At 44.9% G+C, this 23,006-nt stretch overlaps 1 protein-coding gene across 4 annotated transcripts in view; it reads right to left on the bottom strand.

Annotated features, from left to right (window-relative positions):
- Positions 1-15,542, bottom strand: part of LOC106592205 (glucagon receptor) — a 65,217-nt gene extending 49,675 nt beyond the window's left edge. For 2 of the 4 annotated variants that reach the window (XM_045690772.1, XM_045690775.1), the window contains exon 1: positions 14,982-15,542. The gene's annotated coding sequence lies outside the window, so the exon portion shown is untranslated. Of the gene's footprint in view, positions 1-14,863 lie in introns of all 4 variants that reach the window. The other 2 variants (XM_045690774.1, XM_045690773.1) reach the window with 2 other exon arrangements.
- Positions 15,543-23,006: the final 7,464 nt, after the last annotated feature.

The following is a 23,006-nucleotide window of genomic DNA, read 5'->3' as shown; positions in this document are numbered from 1 at the left end:
AGAGAGAGTAGTGAAGAGAGAGAGAGGGTAGTGAAGAGAGAGAGAGAGAGAGAGAGAGAGAGAGGTAGTGAAGAGAGAGAGAGAGAGAGAGAGAGAGAGAGAGAGAGAGAGAGAGAGAGTAGAGAGAGAGAGAGAGAGAGAGAGAGAGAGAGAGAGGGTAGTGAAGAGAGAGAGAGAGAGAGAGAGTAGTGAAGAGAGAGAGAGAGGGTAGTGAATAGAGAGAGAGAGAGAGGGTAGTGAAGAGAGAGAGAGAGAGAGAGAGTAGTGAAGAGAGAGAGAGAGAGAGAGAGGGTAGTGAGAGAGAGAGAGAGAGAGGGTAGTGAAGAGAGAGAGAGAGAAAGGGTAGTGAAGAGAGACAGAGAGAGAGAGAGAGAGAGAGAGAGAGAGAGGGAGAGAGAAACTGGTTATGGTCATGCAGGTTATGTGAAGGGCATCAATAGACAGGAGACTGCCTCTGATGAGACTATAATGACATTAGAGTAGAGTAGTCAGATAACACATAGAGGGGTTGTACCACATCAGGTCACCAGATCATCTCTGTTCCTCCTCTAACACATAGAGGGGTTGTACCACATCAGGTCACCAGATCATCTCTGTTCCACAACAACATAAACATCCACTGAGCAACCATAACACTACTCTGTCACTCATGACAACAGTGATGATGACAATGACAACACAGCATTCTTTCACACTTTAATAGTCCTTTAGTTTCTGCTTCCTCTTCTTATCCATTAACCCTAACTCCTCCAGCCCCTTCTTACTTCCTGGTTGTCTTCAGTCTGACGGGTCATGACAGATCATGTTGTTGATCCGACAGGAAGATTCAACACTCATTTTTGTGTGTGTGTGTGTGATTTTATTTTGAACCTTTATTTAACTAGGCAAGTCAGTTAAGAAAAAATCTTATTTACAATGACAGCCTAGGAACAGTGGGTTAACTGCCTTGTTCAGGGGCAGAACAGATTTCTGTACCTTATCAGCTCTGGGATTCGATCCAGCAACCTTTCAGTTACTGGCCCAATGTTCTAACCACTAGGCTACCTGCCACCCTGTGTGTGTGTGTGTGTGTGTGTGTGTGTGTGTGTGTGTGTGTGATCATGTTGTCTTGCAGACAGAAAGACAACGCTCATGATTCTGAACAACGACAGTCACATGTTTGTATCAGTTTGTATCAGACACTAAGCATGCCCTACACACACACACAAAGAGAAAAGACACACACACTCTGCCAAGTATGTGGAAAAACACACCAAACACACAGGTACAGATAGAGAGACACGAACGCAACAATCACCTGTTTCAGGGGGCCAGTTTACACCAGACACACAGCATGGGCTACACACTCACACACACACACACACACACACTGTCAAGTATGTGGAAAATACACAGACAAAGAAACAAGACACACACACACTTAATCTTCCGAGTCTTGTGATCTTTACAGGTTAACATGCAGTTCCTATATGGGTCATGATGACAGACAGACAGCAGACAGACAGACAGCAGACAGACATGACTAACACATTAGTATGCAGGAGAGAGAGAGAGAGGCAGATGTGGGGGAGGGAGAGTGAGAGAGATATGGGGGAGGGAGAGAGAGAGAGAGAGAGAGAGAGAGAGAGAGAGAGGGAGGGGGGGGGGGGAGAGACAGAGAGATACAGAGAGAGAGAGAGAGAGAGAGGTAAGCGATATCACTGTTCCAGTGTGCTTTCACCTCTCCCCTAGGTAGATATCTATCACCACTTTACACCCTCCTGTGTGTGTGTGTGTGTTTGTGTGTGTGTACACCTGTATGCGTGATAAATCAACAAGTTCATCAACAAGTCAATTAATCAAACAGTCATTCAACTAATAAATGAGTCACTAAAACGATGAAGTGATCAGTCATTAAACCATTAAAACAGACAGAGGAAACTAACTTGTCACTCATGTCTCAGCCAAGGGACATCTGGTGCAGCAGATGTATGTGTGTGTGTGTAACTCTGTGTGTGTGTAACTCTCTCTGTGTGTGTGTGTGTGTGTGTGTGTGTGTGTGTGTGTGTGTGTGTGTGTGTGTGTGTGTGTGTGTGTGTGTGTGTGTGTGTCTGTGGCTGTGGCGGTGATCGTTTTACCGCCACACCGGCGGTCACAGTTCATGAAGACAGTCAATTTCCACCTGACCGTTTAGTCACGGTAATTAGGCTTCTCCAAGCTCTGATGCTGCTGATGGTCATTGCTAACCTACCAAACTTGCTAACTGCCTGGTACTCAGCTCTCTATTGTCCCTCTAATCACTCTGACATCAATGTAAATGTAATCTAAAATCTAATCAAACATTTCATGAGAGCCCATGAGCTCATGTTGCGCAACATTTCTATAGGCTATTAAACTGCATGAGAAAACAGAGTGATGGCCTCTATTAAAAAGAGGAGGATCCCATCAGCTTTCTATAGGCTAGGCTTACTATATTTATTTCTCAGCTTTCTTAATAGTAAGCACATTGCTTCTCTTTACAACAGGAATATGGCCTACCTGGTTGGCATGAAAATAAACCACGAGGAAAAGCTTCCTCCATTCGCTATTTAAGTGCCTAGATGACATGTATTTTTCCCACTGCCCTGTCTCAAGACAGGTTCATGATAATGGTCCATTCTAAATCAAAACAAATGTCACACACATATTATTTATTAAATGTGAAGACAAGATTAAATCAAGAATATTCTGATGGGTGACAATATTAGCATATCACTTGGGAATTACACTGCTCAAAAAAATAAAGGGAACACTTAAACAACACATCCTAGATCTGAATGAAAGAAATAATCTTATTAAATATTTTTTTCTTTACATAGTTGAATGTGCTGACAACAAAATCACACTAAAATAATCAATGGAAATCCAATTTATCAACCCATGGAGGTCTGGATTTGGAGTCACACTCAAAATTAAAGTGGAAAACCACACTACAGGCTGATCCAACTTTGATGTAATGTCCTTAAAAACAAGTCAAAATGAGGCTCAGTAGTGTGTGGGGCCTCCACGTGCCTGTATGACCTCCCTACAATGCCTGGGCATGCTCCTGATGAGGTGGCAGATGATCTCCTGAGGGATCTCCTCCTAGACCAGGACTAAAGCATCCGCCAACTCCTGGACAGTCTGTGGTGCAACAGATGGAGTGGATGGTGGATGGAGTGAGACATGATGTCCCAGATGTGCTCAATTGGATTCAGGTCTGGGGAATGGGCGGGCCAGTCCATAGCATCAATGCCTTCCTCTTGCAGGAACTGCTGACACCCTCCAGCCACACCCTCCAGACACCCTCCAGCCACAGGTCTAGCATTGTCTTGCATTAGGAGGAACCCAGGGCCAACCGCACCAGCATATGGTCTCACAAGGGGTCTGAGGATCTCATCTCGGTACCTAATGGCAGTCAGGCTACCTCTGGATAGCACATGGAGGGCTGTGCGGCCCCCCAAAGAAATGCCACCCCACACCATGACTGACCCACCGCCAAACCCGTCATGCTGGAGGATGTTGCAGGCAGCAGAACGTTCTCCACGCCGTCTCCAGACTCTGTCACATCTGTCATGTGCTCAGTGTGAACCTGCTTTCATCTGTGAAGAGCACAGGGCGCCAGTGGCGAATTTGCCAGTCTTGGTGTTCTCTGGCAAATGCCAAACGTCCTGCACGGTGTTGGGCTGTAAGCACAACCCCCTCATACCACCCTCATGGAGTCTGTTTCTGACCGTTTGAGCAGACACATGCACATTTGTGGCCTGCTGGAGGTCATTTTGCAGGGCTCTGGCAGTGCTTCTCCTGCTCCTCCTTGCACAAAGGCGGAGGTAGCGGTCCTGCTGCTGGGTTGTTGCCCTCCTACGGCCTCCTCCACATCTCCTGATGTACTGGCCTGTCTCCTGGTAGCGCCTCCATGCTCTGGACACTACGCTGACAGACACAGCAAACCTTCTTGCCACAGCTCGCATTGATGTGCCATCCTGGATGAGCTGCACAACCTGAGCCACTTGTGTGGGTTGTAGACTCCGTCTCATGCTACCACTAGAGTGAAAGCACCGCCAGCATTCAAAAGTGACCAAAACATCAGCCAGGAAGCATAGGAACTGAGAAGTGGTCTGTGGTCACCATCTGCAGAACCACTCCTTTAATTGGGGGTGTCTTGCTAATTGCCTATAATTTCCACCTGTTGTCTATTCCATTTGCACAACAGCATGTGAAATTTATTGTCAATCAGTGTTGCTTCCTAAGTGGACAGTTTGATTTCACAGAAGTGTGATTGACTTGGAGTTACATTGTGTTGTTTAAGTGTTCCCTTTATTTTTTTGAGTAGTGTATATATTATCACTTGTGTATGATGACCAGCATAAGAAACAGCCTTTTTTTGTGACTTTTTCGAATCATAGTCGCACACCTCATGTAACCTAGCCCATAGGCCTATATGTTTTGATAAGGTTTGTATCACATTTAAAGTGTTTAAATAACTTATTAAAATGAATCAGGTGTAGAGCCTAACTGGCATACATAAGCAGTGCGTGAGTTTCAAGTTTGGGGAAGATAATTTTCACCATAAAAATGCACCTTTATAATAAACGCATTACATGCATAATTGCATTTGCAGTCACTTTTGATAATGGTGTTTTCTGCTAATGGACCATTCTGCTTACAGCCTACTGCCATGTGCGCATTGCTGCGCTTATAATGTGAAGAAACAGCCTGATAGTTTATCAACATTTTAAGCTTAACGTTCTGATCGGTTGCGTCAGCCACATTGCGTAAAAAAGGTTTGTTGATGCTAGTGGTTGTATTAATTTGGGATCTAATGCATCCCACAAATGTACCAGACTATGTTTGGAATATTTATTTCTTGCACAGAATAGAATACAGTAGGTTAACTTTTGTACTATGGGAGATAGTGGATTGATATAGGCTATTGTTTTTTCTGTTCGTTATGCCTACTCATCTTGTTGGCTGACGAAAAGTAAATGTGGACAGTTCTTCCAATATCTTCAATATGCACCTCGGAATTGGATAAGGATGCGTGCAGTTGTGTCCTCGATGTGTCTGTCTTCACTTGTAGCCTGCGAGAAAGACCCACACTTAGAGTGCTAGGGCAAGAATAGCCAAGTCAACATCAACCTTTACAGTGCTAGGGCAAGAATAGCCAAGTCAACATCAACCTTTACAGTGCTAGGGCAAGAATAGCCAAGTCAACATCAAGCTTTATAGTGCTAGGGCAAGAATAGCCAAGTCAACATCACGCTTTGTAGAGTTAGGGCAAGAATAACCAAGTCAACATCAAGCTTTGTAGAGCTAGGGCAAGAATAGCCAAGTCAACATCAAGCTTTATAGTGCTAGGGCAAGAATAGCCAAGTCAACATCACGCTTTGTAGAGTTAGGGCAAGAATAACCAAGTCAACATCAAGCTTTGTAGAGCTAGGGCAAGAAACGAAATGTGCACTAAGGGCGAGCCCCAGGACCAGGTTGGGAAAACACTGGGTTAGACAGACAGACATACATACATACAGACAGGTTAGATAGACAGACAGACAGACAGACAGACAGACAGACAGACAGACAGACAGACAGACAGACAGACAGACAGACAGACAGACAGACAAGACAGGTCAGAGAGACAGACAGGTTAGATAGACAGATAGACAGGTCAGACAGACAGGTAGACCGGTTAGACAGACAGGTCAGACAGACAGGTCAGATAGACAGGTCAGACAGACAGGTCAGACAGACAGACAGACAGACAGACAGACAGACAGACAGACAGACAGACAGACAGACAGACAGACAGACAGACAGGTTAGATAGACAGAAAGACAGACAGATAGACAGACAGGTTAGACAGACAGAAATACAGACAGGTTAGATAGACAGAAATACAGACAGGTTAGATAGACAGACAGGTTAGATAGACAGATAGACAGGTCAGACAGACAGGTCAGACAGACAGGCAGACCGGTTAGACAGACAGGTCAGACAGACAGACAGGCAGACCGGTTAGACAGACAGGTCAGACAGACAGGTCAGACAGACAGGTTAGACAGACAGACAGACAGACAGACAGACAGACAGACAGACAGACAGACAGACAGACAGACAGACAGGTTAGATAGACAGGTCAGAGAGACAGACAGGTTAGATAGACAGAAAGACAGACAGATAGACAGACAGGTTAGACAGACAGAAAGACAGACAGATAGACAGACAGACAGACAGGTCAGACAGATAGACAGGTCAGACAGACAGGTTAGACAGACAGGTCAGACAGACAGACAAATAGACAGGTCAGACAGACAGGTCAGACAGGTCAGACAGATAGACAGGTCAGACAGACAGGTCTATAACCACTGGCTCAGTGGATTACATTACTCCTTATGTATAAAGGATCAGACTGGCAGAGCTGTTATTCAACTGAACTCAACACACACACACACGCTCATACACATACACACACACACATAAAGAGGCAGCGCTGCTAGCCAGCTGAACACAGCACTAAGTCAAAACGCCTGCCAGCACACTGAAGACATGTGCTCTGCTTAGTAAACTACACTGACATACTGCCCAGGCAGAGGCCAGTGCTGCCAGTACACACACATACACACACATACACACACACACACACTCATATAAACACACTACTATATCAAAGAGAGGGATGGACGGGACAGGACAAGAGGAGTCCAATTATACGTTTCAGAGGAGAGAGAGAGAGAGAGAGAGAGAGAGAGAGAGAGAGAGAGAGAGAGAGAGAGAGAGAGATGGACGGAGAGTGGAGAGAGAGGAAGAGTGGAGAGAGACAGAGGAAGAGTGGAGAGAGAGAGAGTGTGAAGGAGAGATGAGAGGTGAAGTGATTATAGAGAAGAGGTGGAGAGATGTGAAGAGAGAGGGATGACGATTCCGAGGGTTGAGGATTCCGTGACTTTTCAATCTCAACCCCAGCAGGAAAACATAGGGCACAATAGAGAGATCAGCCTCCAGTGATTGGTGGAGAGAAACTATCACACACACAAACACACACACACACAAACCTTAGCATAACACACACACACACAAAGCAGACTTAGAACAGCTTCTACCACCATATGAGTCATTAGTCTGAAGTCATGGCCCCAGTGGTGTGTGTGTGTGTGTGTGTGTGTGTGTGTGTGTGTGTGTGTGTGCAGGTTGACTCATAACCCACAGTCCCTGTGGTTATCAGTGGGGAGGATGGGGGAGGATGGGGGAAGATGGGGGAAGATGGGGGAAGATGGGGGAAGATGGGGGAGGATGGGGAAAGGGGAAGATGGGGGAGGATGGGGGAAGATGGGGGAAGATGGGGGAAGATGGGGGAGGATGGGGGAAGATGGAGTGGGGAGGATGGGGGAGGATGGGGGAAGATGGGGAGGATGGGGGAAGATGGGGGGGGATTGGGGAAGATGGGGGAGGATGGGGGAAGATGGGGGAGGATGGGGGAAGATGGGGGAGGATGGGGGAAGATGGGTTCAGGGTCATTAAATATTGTGTTGATAAAGGGCGTGTGGGTGGCGGGCGGGTTGACTAAAGACAAAACAATACATTCAAAAAAATTATAAATGTATTATTCTTGTGTAATTAATATCTATAGGCTACATTGAGGCTTTTCTTTCATTATTTTAGTCTATCTAAAATAAGCAGTGACATATAAATCCGGCCAACAAAATCCTGTATCCCCTGTCCAAAAATCCTTCCTCTGTCTGTAGCCTACAAGCATTTATCAATATTAACTGGTTAGAGTCGGGTGCAGGGGCCAGATTTTCACTTTAGTCTGTCGGGACGTTGGGGTCATTAGAGGCAGCAGGTAGCCTAGTGGTTAGAGAGTTAACTTGTTAGCATTAGCTGTCACACATTTTCCTATGGGAAATAGTAACCGTTCCCCGTCTTGGTAATACGTGTGTTTGATCAGGCCAATCTCTCCATTCTGGAGTCATTTCCTGGAGCTTGTGTTAGCTTGTCGGCTAAATGTGATATATTATCCTATAGGAAATGCTAACTGTTCCCCGTCTTGGTAATACGTGTCTTTGAGTGATTTCCCGGAGTGGAGCAGTTACAGCGTCTGGCGTTGATGACATCAGCAGACAGAGTTAATGTGATTTTTTCTGGGAGATAAAATGCTATAGAGAGAGTTTAACCAGGCACTGCCAATCTGGTCTGCTGCTAATGGTGTGTGTGTGTGTGTGTGTGTGTGTGTGTGTGTGTGTGTGTGTGTGTGTGTGTGTGTGTGTGTGTGTGTGTGTGTGTGTGTGTGTGTGTGTGTGTGTGTGTGTGTGTGCCTCAGAAGCGATGTGCTCAGACCAGTATGGGTTGATGTTGATGAAATAAACTATTGTGTATATAGACCTATATGTACACACACACACACACACACACACACACACACACACACACACACACACACACACACACACACACACACACACAGAGAGAGAGAGACCACGTAGAACATGCCAAACATATAATTACAGCCAGGTCACCCGTGATACAAGTCAGTATTCGACGTCCATCCATGTCTGAGGACGACGGGAGATGATGTTGGAAACCGGCCACTAGGGGCAACAATATGTTACCTTCAGGTCGGTTGTCGTGGAGATGATGTTGGAAACCGGCCACTAGGGGCAACAATATGTTACATTCAGGTCGGTTGTCGTGGAGATGATGTTGGAAACCGGCCACTAGGGGCAACAATATGTTACCTTCAGGTCGGTTGTCGTGGAGATGATGTTGGAAACCGGCCACTAGGGGCAACAATATGTTACCTTCAGGTCGGTTGTCGTGGAGATGACGTGGAAACCGGCCACTAGGGGCAACAATATGTTACCTTCAGGTCGGTTGTCGTGGAGATGACGTTGGAAACCGGCCACTAGGGGCAACAATATGTTACCTTCAGGTCGGGTTGTCGTGGAGATGACGTTGGAAACCGGCCACTAGGGGCAACAATATGTTACCTTCAGGTCGGGTTGTCGTGGAGATGACGTTGGAAACCGGCCACTAGGGGCAACAATATGTTACCTTCAGGTCGGTTGTCGTGGAGATGACGTTGGAAACCGGCCACTAGGGGCAACAATATGTTACCTTCAGGTCGGGTTGTCGTGGAGATGATGTTGGAAACCGGCCACTAGGGGCAACAATATGTTACCTTCAGGTCGGGTTGTCGTGGAGATGACGTTGGAAACCGGCCACTAGGGGCAACAATATGTTACCTTCAGGTCGGTTGTCGTGGAGATGACGTGGAAACCGGCCACTAGTGGCAACAATATGTTACCTTCAGGTCGGTTGTCGTGGAGATGACGTTGGAAACCGGCCACTAGGGGCAACAATATGTTACCTTCAGGTCGGTTGTCGTGGAGATGACGTTGGAAACCGGCCACTAGGGGCAACAATATGTTACCTTCAGGTCGGTTGTCGTGGAGATGATGTTGGAAACCGGCCACTAGGGGCAACAATATGTTACCTTCAGGTCGGTTGTCGTGGAGATGACGTTGGAAACCGGCCACTAGGGGCAACAATATGTTACCTTCAGGTCGGTTGTCGTGGAGATGACGCTGGAAACCGGCGTCTAGGGGCAACAATATGTTACCTTCAGGTCGGTTGTCGTGGAGATGATGTTGGAAACCGGCCACTAGGGGCAACAATATGTTACCTTCAGGTCGGTTGTCATGGAGATGACGTTGGAAACCGGCCACTAGGGGCAACAGTTAGCCCTGTTACCTAAATAAAGGCGGTTTTGGTTTTGCTAGGAGGTTGTGGACGAGGATGGTGGATGGGTGTAAGCATCTGCCTCTATACATAACACCTGACACACACACACACACACACACACACCGCCAAACGTGTAATTCAGGTCTGTACACGTCACTCTCTCACCAACTAGATCTCACAGTCTCACGTCAGAATTAGACGTTCATCCATGTTTCTCAAACGTCAAGTTTCGAAGTTGTTCCAAATGTTACATTTCGAAGAGTTTAAGGTTTAGGTATTAAGTCCAACTTTTTAAAGTTAGGTTTAAGTTTAGGCATTAACACCGAATGGTTAAAGTAAGGTTAAGGTTTGGGAAAGGCTTAACCTGTTTGGTATAGGGGGCAGTATTTTCACGGCCGGATAAAAAACGTACCCGATTTAATCTGGTTACTACTCATGCCCAGAAACTAGAATATGCATATAATTAGTAGATTTGGATAGAAAACAGTTTCTAAAACTGTTTGAATGGTGTCTGTGAGTATAACAGAACTCATATGGCAGGCCAAAACCTAAGAAGATTCCATACAGGAAGTGCCCTGTCTGGCAATTTGTTCTCCTTATCGGGCATCTCTATCAAAATTACAGCATCTCTGCTGTAATGTGACATTTTCTAAGGCTTCCATTGGCTCTCAGACGGCGCCAGAAAGCGGAATGACGTCTCTGCAGTCTCTGGGCGACGTGGTCAGGCAGGGAACAATGACAATGGAGTGCGCATGCACGAGAGGACTCCATGTTTTTCTTTCAGTCTATAAATGAATATAACGTCGCCTGGTTGGAATATTATCGCTATTTTACGAGAAAAATAGCATAAAAATTGATTTTAAACAGCGTTTGACATGCTTCGAAGTACGGTAATGGAATATTTTGACATTTTTTGTCACGAAATGCGCCCGCGCGTCACCCTTCGGATACTGACATGAACGCACAAACAAAACGGAGCTATTTGGATATAACTATGGATTATTTCGAACCAAAACAACATTTGTTGTTGAAGTAGAAGTCCTGGGAGTGCATTCTGACGAAGAACAGCAAAGGTAATCCAATTTTTCTTACAGTAAATCTGAGTTTGGTGAGCCCCAAACTTGGTGGGTGTCAAATGAGCTAGCCTGTGATGGCCGAGCTATCTACTCAGAATATTGCAAAATGTGCTTTCGCCGAAAAGCTATTTTAAAATCTGACACCGCGATTGCATAAAGGAGTTCTGTATCTATAATTCTTAAAATAATTGTTATGTTTTTTTGTAAACGTTTATCGTGAGTAATTTAGTAAATTCACCGGAAGTTTGCGGTGGGTATGCTAGTTCTGAACATCACATTCTAATGTAAAAAGCTGTTTTTTGATATAAATATGAACTTGATTGAACAAAACATGCATGTATTGTATAACATAATGTCCTAGGAGTGTCATCTGATGAAGATCATCAAAGGTTAGTGCTGCATTTAGCTGTGGTTTTGGTTTTTGTGACATATATGCTTGCTTTGAAAATGGCTGTGTGATTTATTTTTGGCAGGGTACTCTCCTCACATAATCTAATGTTTTGCTTTCGCTGTAAAGCCTTTTTGAAATCGGACAATGTGGTTAGATTAACGAGAGTCTTGTCTTTAAAGTGGTGTAAAATAGTCATATGTTTGAGAAATTGAAGTTATAGCATTTTTAAGGTATTTGTATTTCGCGCCACGCTCTACCATTGGATATTGGTGAGGCGTTCCGCTAGCGGAACGTCTGTCCCTAACAGGTTTTAAAACCAAAATATCACAAACAACTTTCTGTCGCTGGATTTGAACATGCAACCTTTGCTACGCCCATCCGCCTTCAACGTCCACAACACCCTAGCAAATCCAACAGCACTCACTGTTGCCCCTAGTGGCCGGTTTCCAACGTCATCTCCCGTCGTCCTCAGACATGGATGGACGTCGAATACCGACTTGTATCACAGGTGACCTGCCTGCCATCACACACCTCCTCTAACTTAGGAACACTTTACATGTAATACATGTTCAAGGAACCATAGATTAAACACACATCTACCACAAACCAGCAGAATGATTAGAAATAAAGGTAAAGGATTATACTGATGAAGTTTTGTCTCTAACCTTTCAGTGACCCTGTGGTGAATACCAAGGAAAGAACGTGTGTGTGTGTGTGTAATACAGTCAGTGAATGCTCTTAATACAGCTCTATACATAACACACACACACACACACACACACACACCGACAAACTTGCAATTCAGGTCTGTGCATAACACGTCACTCTGTCACACACCACCTCTGCCTTGGGTACATGTTAAATTGAATGAATGTTAAACGAACGTAGAGTGAATGTTTCCTGTATCAGTATGGGCTGTTTCAGAGCTGACTAGCAGAGGCCACGCACGCACGCACACACACACGCACGCACGCACGCACACAATGATTCAAATAAAAGGTCAAGAATTATACGTTGGCTTAAACACACACACACACACAAACACACACACACACACACACACACACACACTCACAGTCACATTAAAACACTAACCAGAGTTCTCGATCTCACAGTCGTGCACTTAATAACTTTCACACATGTGTACGTACACACACACACACACACACACACCACAGAGTTGTTTATGAAACAGACAACTGCATACCAGAGTGAAGTGGACCAGCTAAAACCCCACACAGGGATGAGGGTATAGGGGCTGGTATAGGGACTCTCTCTCTCGCTCTATTTCTTTCTTTCTCTCTCTCTATCTCTCCGAACACCATGGACGAAATATAACCATCCTCTCCCTCTCTTTCTCTCTCTTTCTCTCTTTTTCTCTCTCTCTCTCTCTCTCTCTCTCTCTCTCTCTCTCTCACTCTCTGCTGTTCTTATACCTTTCCTGTCATACATATCTCCCTCTTCCTAAGAGAGACAGAGAGACAGAGAGAGGCAGGGAGAGAGGGAGAGAGAGAGAAAGGATGAGAGAGAGAGAGGACGAGAGGAGTGGATGATGGAGAGAAATAAAGAGAGAGAAAGGGCAAGATAGTAGGGTGAGGGCGAGAGGGAAAGCGAAAGGAAAGAGAGACTAAGGCCACGACAAGAGAGAGAAAGGAGAGGGTAATAGAGAGAGAGGGGGAAGGCGAGTGGGGAAGCAGAAAGAGAGAGAAGGAGAGAGAGAGAGAGAGAGAGAGAGAGAGAGAGAGAGAGAGGGGGAAGGAGAGATGGGGAAGCAGAAGAGAGAGAGAGAGGAGAGAGAGAGAGAGCGAGAGAGAGGGGGAAGGAGAGTGGGGAAGAGAAAGAGAGAGAAGGAGAGAGAGAGAGAGAGAGAGAGAGAGAGAGGGGGAAGGAGAGTGGGGAAGCAGAAAGAGAGAGGAGAGAGAGAGAGAGAGAGAGAGAGAGAGAGAGAGAGAGAGAGAGAGAGAGAGAGAGAGAGAGAGAGAGAGAGGGGAAGGGAGTGGGGAAGCAGAAAGAGAGAGAGAGAGAGAGAGAGAGAGAGAGAGAGAGAGAGAGAGAGAGAGAGAGAGAGAGGGGGAAGGCGAGTGGGGAAGCAGAAAGAGAGAGAAGTGAGAGAGAGAGAGAGAGAGAGAGAGAGGGGGAAGGCGAGTGGGGAAGCAGAAAGAGAGAGAGAGAAGCCGAGAGGAGGAGACAGAGGGAGAGAGAGAGTCTTATCATCTTTCAGTCCCATTAGACCTTATACAACTGATTTACACTTCCATACTGAGCCATGATTTACAAACGTCAATAGCAGGCGGGACTAACAACAGGGGTTTGGCTACTGTACTGCTGATGTGACACAATGTGTGTCTGTTTCTGTGTGTGTCATTGTTAGCTCAATCAGTCACCCCTCCTCCTTATCTCGGTGCATTTGCATTGTTAGTCACCGCAGCTAAACACGGAGCGGAGGGAGGCTTGTTCATGGAGAGGCAGTAGACGGGCCGCCCGGTGGAAACGGGAGTGGACCCGCGGGATTCACCGCATATCATTGTGATGGCTCATTTACATGAGTTGTTTATTTCGGTCTTTCTCAGAACGGAAGCCCGTTGGCCGAAAGTCAGAAGTCGCGCGCAACTTCATTAGGTTATTACACAGTCTACTGCAACTAGACAATAGGTTATGTTCTCTCAGTGATATGTAGCATGTTGTTCAGTCGAACTGAAAGAAACGCCATGAGTCTAACGGCTCTTCGAAAGATGTCTGTTTGTCCTTCAAAGAAAAACTCCACCTTTTGGTATTTGTTTCATTAGTCGTTGTTGATATAGCCCCCAAATATGTTGCGTGTCAGCAGTCAAGTTTTTAAGATATATAACTTTCAAAATATAGAAATACAGCTGGTATGATGCATTTTGGTTTGGTCGGTTTTAGGTGGAATTTTCCTTGAAGAGTCAGCCAAATATTCACTAAATAGTTTGACTGTTTTCAAGTTGTCCATCGGGTTTTATATGATTAGAAGACTATAGTTATTAGAAGACCGTGCAAGAACTCAAAAAGCATATGACGAAGAAAGTGAGAGAGAGTTGTTTGTTCCCATCGACCAGAACTGCAGTTATAACGACGTGCAAGATAATGGGGATGAGGGGAACCCAGAAGCCAAACACACACACACACACACACACACACACACACACACACACACACACACACACACACACACACACACACACACACATACACAGTTATATAAGCATGGACAGGGGATAGCCATACACCGCAGATCACTAAAACCACGTCTGGAATACACGAGGACTCTGGTTCTCATTTTATGCATTTTGGGATGATGATTCAACCTACGAGTAACAGGACAATAAAATGATAAATAGGCCTATACATTATTGTTTTTAAATTGTAGTAGTATAACCATCGAAACGCACATTAACATTACGCTAACCATAGTTTAATACAGCAAAGACGAAGTCAACCAATGTGCGTAAAGTTGCCCATGGAGAAACGGGCGGTATGTAGGCTATATTCTCTGAATGTGCTGTCAACAGGCAAGCTACCGTATAGGCTACCGTATGAACACAACAGATACCAACAACAGATCAACAGTATTTCTTACTCAACTTCAAAACATAATCTCTCACTCTCCGGTCACAGAAGCTATAGCAATACAGACACACAAACTCACCTAGTCAGGTAGTACAGGGGAATTGAGAGGCGAAGCGGGGCTTGAACCAGCGAGTCAGTGCCTCTAGAAAACGTCCCCTAGTCATAGCCTGGAGGGGAATGAATGTAAAGCGCTTTACCTTGACTGCATATTATGAGTTACTGTCGCGTCCCCTGTCGCCCCCACGCCGGCGCTCATCCTCCAGCCACGGCCACGGACACAGGTAACATCCACATTGTATGAAGTAAAACAACCGACACACATAGCCCAACAGTCAAAAAGGAAATTCCCAAAAATTAAAGAACGTTTTAATATGGATATATTTCGTCCATGGAGTTCGGTGACTTGTGACTAAATGAGAGAGTCAATAACTCATTGTAAGGGTTTGTTCGTGATCAAGGTCCGTTAAATGTTTTTATTTTTTATCTTGTCCCAGGAGCGAGACGCACGGAGTCGTAGGCGTCGGACGGTTTCCGGTGCTGAAAGGAGGTCGAACTGCGCTCCGCGCGGAAAAGAAGAGGCCGTTTTTTCTGCTCAAGGGTGACGTCGGCAGGTACACTCCGCGCGTCCTTTGAGGAACTTCCGAGTATCCTATAAATGAATAATTTACTATAGACATGAAATCAAATGACAGTATAAATAAAGTATTCGATAACTTCGAGGGCATATGATATGGGGAGTGGAAGCAGAAAGGGGGAGATGCAACCAAATCGTTTTAACGTTGACATTGGACTTGTATCAATGTGCTGAGGAAGTTGGGAAATGCCTGCCAACATGCCGCTAGATGCTGCAGTGTCGGATTTTGTAATCCCATGACTCTGGGTCAGTTGTTGACACCTGGCCAGTTGTTGACACCGTTGTTTTTTATTTGGGGGTTTAACCCTTTGCCAAACCTTATAATAAGTGCCTAAACTTAATGTTGTAACTCTATCTTAAACATTAACCATTCAGAATGAGTGTCTAAACGTAACCCTTCACTTCTAAACTTGACGGTTGGAGAAATGGAACGACACAGAGCAGCATGAGAAACAAAAACACTTCGAAATTTGACATTGTGGAGAACGTGGATGAACGTCTAATTGTTGGCTGGTTTCAGACGATCCCGCAGGTGAAGAATCCGGATGTGGAGGTCCTGGGCTGGCGTGGTTACATGTGGTCTGCGGTAGTGAAGCCGGTTGGACGTAGTGTCAAATTCTCTAAAACGACGTCGATCTTTTATTACAGCTCATGAAACATGAGAACCAACAACACATGTTGCGTTGATATTTTATATTTGTTTTCACTGTGTGAAGTGAGTCTTAGATAGATCAATATATAGGCTGTGCCATCCCACACAATAACTTTATACAGTGGGTCACACACACACACACACACACACACACACACACACACACACACACACACACACACACACACACACACACACACACACACGCAGGTGCATCAAAGCTGGGACCTAGAGGCTGAAAAATAGCATCTATCTCCAGGCCATCAGACTGTTAAATAGTCTCCACTAACCAGCCTCCGCCCAGTACCCTGCCCTGAACTTTAGTCACAGTCACTAGCCGGCTACCAGCCAGTACTCTACCCTGCACCTTAGAGACTGCTTCCCTGTGTACATAGACATGGAACACTGGTCACTTTAATAGTGTTTACATCTTGTTTTACCCACATCATAAATATATCCTGTATTCTACTCAAGGCCATCATATTCAACTATTGATGTACATATACTATTATATCCATGTATTCTTCAGATATACTACATATTCTATCAATGTATTCTTCAGATATACTATATATTATATCCATGTATTCTACAGATATACTACATATTCTATCCATGTATTCTTCAGATATACTATATATTCTATCCATGTATTCTACAGATACACTATATATTCTATCCAAGTTTTCTACAGATATACTACATATTCTATCCATGTATTCTACAGATGCACTATATATTCTATCCATGTATTCTACAGATATACTACATATTCTATCCATGTATTCTACAGATATACTACATATTCTATCCATGTATTCTACAGATATACTATATATTCTATCGATGTATTCTACAGATATACTATATATTCTATCCATGTATTCTACAGATATACTATATATTCTATCCATGTATTCTACAGATACACTATATATTTTGTCCATGTATTCTTCAGATATACTATATATTCTATCCATGTATTCTACAGATATACTATATATTCTATGTATTCTACAGATATACTATATATTCTATCCAAGTTTTCTACAGATATACTATATATTCTACCCAAATACTTTCCACTTTCCATAATAATATATATATATATATATTCTATCCACACACTGTCCATATTGTCTATACTGTACATCAAATATATATACTGTGTATATATGTATTTATACTCTGGACTCTGACATTGCTCATGCTAATATTTCTATATTTCTTAATTCCATTCTTTTACTTTTATATTTGTGTATATTGTTGTGAACACAATAACATCTGCTAAATATGTTTATGCGACTAATTAAATTTGATTTGATTTTGATTTGACACACACACACGCACCCTATACACACACCCTATACACACACCTTATACACACACTCTATACACACACCCTATACACACACCCTATACCTACACCCTATTCACACCCTATATACACACCCTATACACACACCCTATACACACACCCTATATACACACCCTATATACACACCCTATATACACACCCTATACACACCCTATATACACACCCTATATACACACCCACAATACACACACCCTATACACACACCCTATACACACACCCTATACATACACCCTATATACACACCCTATACACACACCCTATACACACACCCTATATACACACCCTATATACACACCCTATACACACACCCTATACATACACCCTATATACACACCCTATACACACCCTATATGCACACCCTATACACACACCCTATATACACACCCTATATACACACCCTATACACACCCACAATACACACAACGCCCCTCTCGTCACTTATCTGATTGCGGATGTTCTTTTTGATAAATACCGTTCCATATTCAAATGACCCTTGACACTGAGCTGTCATGTCATCTGTCATGTCAGGCTTACTGGTCTCAGACAGCATACTGTGCTGTTACATGTTACAGAGGGCCTGAGAGGCTGCATACTAAAGCGTTTATCAGAGTCCAAAAACATGTACGTGTCAAGCAGTGTTCTAGAATATTGTTCCGTTTGCTTTTAGACTTCTGTATTCTCAGCGTGGCTCAAGGCAGTGTTCTAGAATATTGTTCCGTTGGCTTTCAGACTTCTGTATTCTCAGCGTGGCTCAAGCAATTTCTCCACCTGTCACCTTATTCAAATGAATAGGAGACACGTACGCAGAGAGGTGTTGGATAGGGACTTTGGGGAGGTGCACTGTTGGGCTGTGTGTCCCTTGTGGATGGTGGCTTTGGACTCTGTGTCTGTTACAGAGGGTCCCGAGAGACCTCATACTAAGAGGTCAGACAGGATACTGTTACAGAGGGTCCCAAGAGACCTCATACTAAGAGGTCAGACAGGATACTGTTACAGAGGGTCCCAAGAGACCTCATACTAAGAGATCAGACAGGATACTGTTACAGAGGGTCCCGAGAGACCTAATACTAAGAGATCAGACAGGATACTGTTACAGAGGGTCCCGAGAGACCTCATACTAAGAGGTCAGACAGGATACTGTTACAGAGGGTCCCGAGAGACCTCATACTAAGAGATCAGACAGGATACTGTTACAGAGAGTCCCGAGAGACCTCATACTAAGAGATCAGACAGGATACTGTTACAGAGGGTCCCGAGAGACCTCATACTAAGAGATCAGACAGGATACTGTTACAGAGGGTCCCGAGAGACCTCATACTAAGAGATCAGACAGGATACTGTTACAGAGGGTCCCGAGAGACCTCATACTAAGAGATCAGACAGGATACTGTTACAGAGGGTCCCGAGAGACCTCATACTAAGAGATCAGACAGGATACTGTTACAGAGGGTCCCGAGAGACCTCATACTAAGAGATCAGACAGGATACTGTTACAGAGGGTCCCGAGAGACCTCATACTAAGAAATCAGACAAGATACTGTTACATAGGATCCTGAGAGGTTGCATACTAACACTGACCAGCAGAGGGAGACAGTGTGAAAGACTCTGTGTCTTTCTATAATCCCCTCTTACTCTCTCCTAACTCTCTCTCTCCCCTGTTCCCCTCTTTCTCTTTTCCCTGTCTCTTTCTCCACCTCTCTCTCCCTCTCTCTCCCTCTCCAATGTCTCACCCTCTCTCTCTCTACCTCTGTTGCATATCTCTCCCCTCTGTTCACTATCTCTCTCCTATGTTCCCTCTCTCTCGCTCCTCTGTTCCCTCTCTCTCTTCTGTTCTCTCTCTCTCTCTCTCTTCTCTGTCCCCCTCCCTCTCTCCTCTGTTCCCTCTCTCTCTCTCTTCTGTTCCCTCTCTCTCTCTTCTCTGTCCCCCTCCCTCTCTCCTCTGTTCCCTCTCTCTCTCTCTCTCTTCTGTTCCCTCTCTCTCTCTTCTCTGTCCCCCTCCCTCTCTCCTCTGTTCTCTCTCTCTCTCTTCTGTTCCCTCTCTCTCTCTTCTCTGTCCCCCTCCCTCTCTCCTCTGTTCCCTCTCTCTCTCTCTTCTGTTCCCTCTCTCTCTCTCTCTTCTCTGTCCCCCTCCCTCTCTTCTCTGTTCCCTCTCTCTCTCTCTTCTGTTCCCCCTCTCTCTTCCCTGTCCCCCTCCCTCTCTCCTCTGTTCCCTTTCTCTCTCTCTCTCTCTCTCTCTCTCTCTCTCTCTCTCTCTCTCTCTCTCTCTCTCTCTCTCTCTCCCTCTCATCTGTTCCATATCTCTCTCTGTTCTCTCTCTCCCTCTCATCTGTTCCATATCTCTCTCCACTGTTCCCTCCCTCTCTCTCTCTTCTGTTCCCCCTCTCTGTCTTCTCTGTCCCCCTCCCTCTCTCCTCTGTTCCCTCTCTCTCTCTCTTCTGTTCCCTCTCTCTCTCTTCCCTGTCCCCCTCCCTCTCTCCTCTGTTCCCTCTCTCTCTCTCTCTCCTCTGTTCCCTCTCTCTTTCTCCTCTGTTCTCTCTCTCCCTCTCATCTGTTCCATATCTCTCTCCTCTGTTCCCTCTCTCTTTCTTCTCTGTTCTCTCTCTCCCTCTCATCTGTTCCATATCTCTCTCCTCTGTTCTCTCTCTCCCTCTCATCTGTTCTATATCTCTCTCCTCTGTTTCCTCCCTCTCTCTCTCCTCTGTTCCCCCACTCTCTCCTTATCCTCATTGGTCTCCAGTCTATAACCCTAACACACACACACACACACAAACACACACACACACACACACACACACACACACACACACACACACACACACACACACACACACACACACACACACACACACACACACACACACACACACACACACACACAGAAATCATTGTAAACCGATAACCCACATGGTGGTGAGCTGAGAGAGATACCTCCTCTGTATTAGAGGACAAACAGAGATGGAAACAGCCAGTCAACATTAAGAAGATACACAGACACACAAGCTGGTTCATCATATTTATCTGTTGGTTAATGGTCAGTATTGAGAGTGTTCAGACTGTTATCTAAAGTACCAGAGGGTGAGGCCTTTGTCTGGCCGTGTGTGTGTGTGTGTGTGTTTTCATTTAGAAAAGATAGAACCTCAACCTCCATTTGAATCTTATTCCCTGGTAGATTGTTTTACTGTATTCTGCTCTTACCATGTTACCATGTCCTGGTATGGTCTGTCATCCTGCTATAACCATGTTACCATGTCCTGGTATGGTCTGTCATCCCACTATAACCATGTTACCATGTCCTGGTATGGTCTGTCATCCCACTATAACCATGTTACCATGTCCTGGTATGGTCTGTCATCCTGCTATAACCATGTTACCATGTCCTGGTATGGTCTGTCATCCCACTATAACCATGTTACCATGTCCTGGTATGGTCTGTCATCCTGCTATAACCATGTTACCATGTCCTGGTATGGTCTGTCATCCCACTATAACCATGTTACCATGTCCTGGTATGGTCTGTCATCCCACTATAACCATGTTACCATGTCCTGGTATGGTCTGTCATCCCACTATAACCATGTTACCATGTCCTGGTATGGTCTGTCATCCCACTATAACCATGTTACCATGTCCTGGTATGGTCTGTCATCCCACTATAACCATGTTACCATGTCCTGGTATGGTCTGTCATCCCACTATAACCATGTTACCATGTCCTGGTATGGTCTGTCATCCCACTATAACCATGTTACCATGTCCTGGTATGGTCTGTCATCCCACTTTAACCATGTTACCATGTCCTGGTACGGTCTGTCATCCCACTTTAACCATGTTACCATGTCCTTGTATGGTATGTCATCCCACTTTAACCATGTTACCATGTCCTTGTATGGTCTGTCATCCTGCTGTAACCATGTCCTGGTATGATCTGTCATCCCGCTATAACCATGTTACCATGTTCTGGTATGATCTGTCATCCCACTATAACCATGTTACCATGTCCTGGTATGGTCTGTCATCCCACTATAACCATGTTACCATGTCCTGGTATGGTCTGTCATCCCCCTATAACCATGTTGCCATGTCCTGGTATGATCTGTCATCCCACTATAACCATGTTACCATGTCCTGGTATGGTCTGTCATCCCACTATAACCATGTTACCATGTCCTGGTATGGTCTGACATCCCACTTTAACCATGTTACCATGTCCTGGTATGGTCTGTCATCCCACTTTAACCATGTTACCATGTCCTTGTATGGTATGTCATCCCACTTTAACCATGTTACCATGTCCTTGTATGGTCTGCCATCCTGCTGTAACCATGTCCTGGTATGATCTGTCATCCCGCTATAACCATGTTACCATGTTCTGGTATGATCTGTCATCCCACTATAACCATGTTACCATGTCCTGGTATGGTCTGTCATCCCACTATAACCATGTTACCATGTCCTGGTATGGTCTGTCATCCCCCTATAACCATGTTGCCATGTCCTGGTATGATCTGTCATCCTGCTATAACCATGTTACCATGTCCTGGTATGGTCTGTCATCCCACTATAACCATGTTACCATGTCCTGGTATGGTCTGTCATCCCACTATAACCATGTTACCATGTCCTGGTATGGTCTGTCATCCCACTTTAACCATGTTACCATGTCCTTGTATGGTATGTCATCCCACTTTAACCATGTTACCATGTCCTTGTATGGTCTGTCATCCCTGCTGTAACCATGTCCTGGTATGATCTGTCATCCCGCTATAACCATGTTACCATGTTCTGGTATGATCTGTCATCCCACTATAACCATGTTACCATGTCCTGGTATGGTCTGTCATCCCACTATAACCATGTTACCATGTCCTGGTATGGTCTGTCATCCCCCTATAACCATGTTGCCATGTCCTGGTATGATCTGTCATCCTGCTATAACCATGTTACCATGTCCTGGTATGGTCTGTCATCCCACTATAACCATGTTACCATGTCCTGGTATGGTCTGTCATCCCACTATAACCATGTTACCATGTCCTGGTATGGTCTGTCATCCCACTTTAACCATGTTACCATGTCCTTGTATGGTATGTCATCCCACTTTAACCATGTTACCATGTCCTTGTATGATCTGTCATCCCGCTATAACCATGTTACCATGTCCTGGTATGATCTGTCATCCCGCTATAACCATGTTACCATGTTCTGGTATGATCTGGCATCCCACTATAACCATGTTACCATGTCCTGGTATGGTCTGTCATCCCACTATAACCATGTTACCATGTCCTGGTATGGTCTGTCATCCCACTATAACCATGTTACTATGTCCTGGTATGGTCTGTCATCCCACTATAACCATGTTACCATGTCCTGGTATGGTCTGTCATCCCACTATAACCATGTTACCATGTCCTGGTATGGTCTGTCATCCCACTATAACCATGTTACCATGTCCTGGTATGGTCTGTCATCCCACTATAACCATGTTACCATGTCCTGGTATGGTCTGTCATCCCACTATAACCATGTTACCATGTCCTGGTATGGTCTGTCATCCC

The sequence above is a fragment of the Salmo salar genome, chromosome ssa12, assembly GCF_905237065.1.
Source record: "Salmo salar chromosome ssa12, Ssal_v3.1, whole genome shotgun sequence".
NCBI lineage: Eukaryota > Metazoa > Chordata > Actinopteri > Salmoniformes > Salmonidae > Salmo > Salmo salar.
Note: the sequence above shows the minus strand (reverse complement) of the source record. Positions and strands in the feature narration are given on the sequence as shown.